Source organism: Furipterus horrens, unplaced genomic scaffold, assembly GCF_987537825.1.
Source record: "Furipterus horrens unplaced genomic scaffold, mFurHor1.1.pri manual_scaffold_4, whole genome shotgun sequence".
In the NCBI taxonomy this organism is placed as follows: domain Eukaryota; kingdom Metazoa; phylum Chordata; class Mammalia; order Chiroptera; family Furipteridae; genus Furipterus; species Furipterus horrens.
This window is the reverse complement of record NW_028327174.1, coordinates 117,788,942-117,793,153: the sequence shown is the minus strand read 5'-3', so window position 1 is coordinate 117,793,153 and position 4,212 is coordinate 117,788,942. Positions and strand designations below refer to the sequence as shown.

The following is a 4,212-nucleotide window of genomic DNA, read 5'->3' as shown; positions in this document are numbered from 1 at the left end:
TTCACAGCCAGATGTTATCCAGGCTCTTCTTCCTGGCACTGGTTGCTGGGCTGAGGAACTTGCTCTCCCCTGCCCCACCCACACACCTGTTCCCACAGTCATTCCTCAATAAGGAGGGATTCTGCAGCTGAGATATTCCTCCAGATTCTCAACAACTGTTCATGGGTACGGGGCCAGCCTGTTTTGTATCTCTGTCCCTCCCGCCAGTGTTGATGTGACTTCCTCTGTATATCCTTAGTTATATGACTTTTGTTCAATTAGTCTTCAGATACTTATCTAGAATAGCCCTGGCTGGTTTGGCTCAGTGGATTGAGCGTCGGCCTGTGAGCTAAGTGTCACTGGTTCGATCTTCCAGTCAGGGCACATCAGAGAAGGAAAACTCTGATTCCAAAAAACCTCCGCTGCCTTGCGGCATACCTCTTCAGGGGAAAGGCTAAGGGAGTAAACCCCGACAGAAAATCCGGAGCCGGAGTCCCTAAGGCGGTTTGACGTTGTAGTCAACACCGGCAACTCCTGCGGCGCACCTGAAGCCAAGCTGTATTGACTCCGTCTTTCCCTTGGATCCCTCAGCTGCGAAGAGAGGGGGGGTCTGCTGCATGGGCAACAGCAGACCCTCCATATCACCCTGCCCAGGCTCTGTAGCTTCAGCTTCACTGGAGAGGACAGTCCAGCGTCATCGTAAGATGTCGATTCAACACGGGAGGAGACAGATACCGTGTCACTCCCGAGTCGGACTGCACAACCATTCTCGGCGATGCAGATAGACACTTAAGAAGCTACACCATCGTCTCTCGAGACAGACGGCTGCCGACGACGACTTATCTAGAATATTCTTTCTATAATTTAGTTGTAATTTTGATGTGGTCATGGGAGGAGGTGAATGTAACTTCCATCTACCTTCTCAGTCATCTTGGAAAATCCATTATGCTTCTTTTTAAAAAATCTTATTCATTTTTTGAAATTATTTGATAGATTCATGCTGAAATTTTGTTTAGTGCATTAAAAGTATTCTCTTTCAGGCTCTCTTTTTTAGCAAACAAATTTAAAAATGTAATGTCATAGAATTCATCTTTTATTTTACATTTTTTTCTTTCTGTGCCTTTTTAGTTTTTTTAAACCTCACCCAAGGATATGTTTATTGATTCCAGAGAGAAAGGAAGAGAGGAAAAGAGAAAGAAAGAGAGAGAGAGAGAGAGAGAGAGAGAGAGATCAATGTGAGACAGACATTGATTTGTTGCCTCCCACATGCACCCTGACTGGAAATTGAACTCGCAACCTAGGTATGTGCCCTGACCAGTGCTCGAACCCACAAACTTTTAGTATACTAGTGTATGGGACAGTGCTCCAACCAATGGAGCCACACTGTTCAGGGCATGCTGTGTCTTTTTAATACAGTTATACATTATTCTTTCATTTTCATGTATTTTCTCATGAGCAATTAAAAATTTTGCATTCCATATTTTAGTTGGTAATCACTGTGGAACTCATTTTTATATAATTTTGTGGAGCTGTGAGTTGGGGTCCAAATACACTTTTGCTACATGAATAAAAATTGTTCTGGTACTATTTGTTTATTTGTAGGGCTGCCACTTTCATTTATCAAATTTCCATGTAGGTTTGTGGTACTATTTCTCAACTTTTTATTTTGTTTCAGGTGAGATTGTTATTTCCTAAACCAAAATTTCACTACACTAATATAATATTGTTAATTATTATTATGTTAATTATTATTAATATAAGTCCTAATATCTAGCAGTGTAAAGACACCTTTGTATTTTTATTATTTTTCCCCAAATTGGACACTTCCAAGCACTTTTCTTTTCTTATCAATCTCAGAATCAGTCTTTGCCACCCATAAAGTTGTCAGAACTTTGTAGACTTGGATTGAATTTACAGTTGAATTTTGGGAAATATCAACTTCTAAAAGTGAGTCTTTCTATGTTTGAATATGGTATATTTATTGCTCAAATGACTTAGGTCCTCTGAAATTCCTTTCTTTTTAATGAAGTTTCATGATATTTTCTGTAGAAGTTTCTAATTGCTATTGTTAATAGCAAGTTCTTTTAAATTAAATTTCAGACAGTTGCTTATTTATAGGAATACCTTCAATCTATATTTACTGATTTTTTTTATTCAGCCAATTTGTTAAACTCTCCTTTAATTAAGGTATTATGTCTGCAGATTCTTTTGACTTTTTTATATAGACAGCCTTCAGGCCTTGCAGACACCGCCGCCGCCCCCGATATTCCCACATCCAGCCATGGTCAACCCCACCATGTTCTTTGACATCACTGCCGATGGCGAGCTCTTGGGCCGCATCTCCTTAGAGCTGTTTGCAGACAAAGTCCCAAAGACGGCAGAAAACTTTTGTGTTCTGAGCACTGGGGAGAAAGGATTTGGTTATAAAGGTTCCTGCTTTCACAGAATTATTCCAGGATTTATGTGCCAGGATGGGGACTTCACACGCCACAATGGCATAGACAGCAAGTCCATCTACGGGGAGAAATTCGATGATGAGAATTTCATCCTGAAGCACACAGGTCCTGGCATCTTGTCCACGGTGAATGCTGGACCCAACACAAACGGTTCCCAGTTCTTCATCTGCACGGCCAAGACTGAGTGGCTGGATGGCAAGCATGTGGTCTTCGGCCAGGTGAAAGATGGCATGGGTGTTGTGACAGCCATGGAGCGCTATGGATCCAGGAATGGCAAGACCAGCAAGAAGATTACCATTACTGACTGTGGACAACTCTAATACATTTGACGTGGGTTTTATCTTAACCACCAGACCATTCCTTCTGTAGCTCAGGAGAGCACCCCTTTATTCCTCTCTGCTTGGAAATGTTCTGTAATCTTCGTGCTCTCACCGCAGTTCATTGGGTTCCATATTTTCCTTACCCCTTCCAAATCTAGCTGGATTGCAGAGTTAAGTTTATGAATATGAAATAAAAACTAAACAAACAAACAAAAGACAGCCTTCATATCTAAAACTAAATAGTTTTGTTTAATCCTCTCCAATTATTTATTTATTGGTTTTTTCTGACTAAGATCTTAAATAAATTGTAGAGTTTAGTTCATTAATACTAATTGTGATTATATTATTTTAATTTCATTATGTTTAGATAACATAACTATGTGTGTCTTAAATTATTTTAATATTGAGACTTTTAAATAATCTAAACTATAATTTATCTTGCTAAACCTTCTGTGTCTATTTGATTAAAAGTTGTTATGAGAATGGGATATTCTACAAATTCAATCATGTAAAGCTGGTTGATAGAATTGCACTCTTTCCTATGCTTATTGATTTTATGTCTAATTGTTCCACCAGTTATTGATAGGTAGGTGTTGAAATCACTGGCTATAATTTTGGATTTGTCTATTCTCATTGCAGTTTTATCAGTTATTGTTTTAAAGTTTAAGACTGTTATGCTCTCTTGAAGAATTGACCCTCTTAATTTATGATGGAATTTTTTTTTGTCTCAAATCTATTATTACATTAATATAGCTGTCCTAATTTTTAATCCATGTTTACATAGTATATCCTACTATAAAGGATGTGTGTATATATATTCATAATTTAATTATATAATTAAAATAATATACAAAGTTATCTGTAGGTTTATATATGTATATATAATTATATTTAAAGTATAACTACAGAGCAAAATGTTTTATTTTTATATTAAATAGGTTTTTAGACTAATTTCAATATATTATTGCCAATTTTAATAAAAAGCAAATTAGTGATTTTATAGCTATTTCTCTTTAAATTGTTTTACACACACATACACATATTTTTTTACTTTTAAACTGAGAAACATGCATAATTATTTCTTATTAAAATAGTCAAGAAAGGAGTTAAAATGAATTAAAAGAGTTAAAAAACGTTGCTCCTGGGCTGCAGAGTCTTGGCTGTCTCCCTTATTGTCCTCTTGTTTCACCAGCAAAGGCTGGTTGCTACCTAGTGCCTGGGAGATTGCTGGAAAAACTTATGATTTTAACTTGATGATCTACAGTCTACATCTTTTGTGCTTCTCACCTTTCTCAGTGCGACTTCTGTTTAGTGGAACCTCACTGCCTTCTCACTTGCTAGACCTGAGAGGGCTCTAGGTCCAGCCACCTAGGGCAGCCAGTTTCTATAACAGAGCAGGAGGGGTCCCCCAAAGTCCCCCCACAGCTCATAGTTTGGGGGATGGGAAAAGGAGATAG

The 4,212-nt window shown here is 38.0% G+C and overlaps 1 pseudogene; it reads left to right on the top strand.

The window, feature by feature from the left end:
* The first annotated feature begins 2,260 nt into the window (after positions 1-2,260).
* On the top strand, positions 2,261-2,816 carry LOC150012723 (peptidyl-prolyl cis-trans isomerase A pseudogene; annotated as a pseudogene).
* The last annotated feature ends 1,396 nt before the right edge of the window (positions 2,817-4,212 follow it).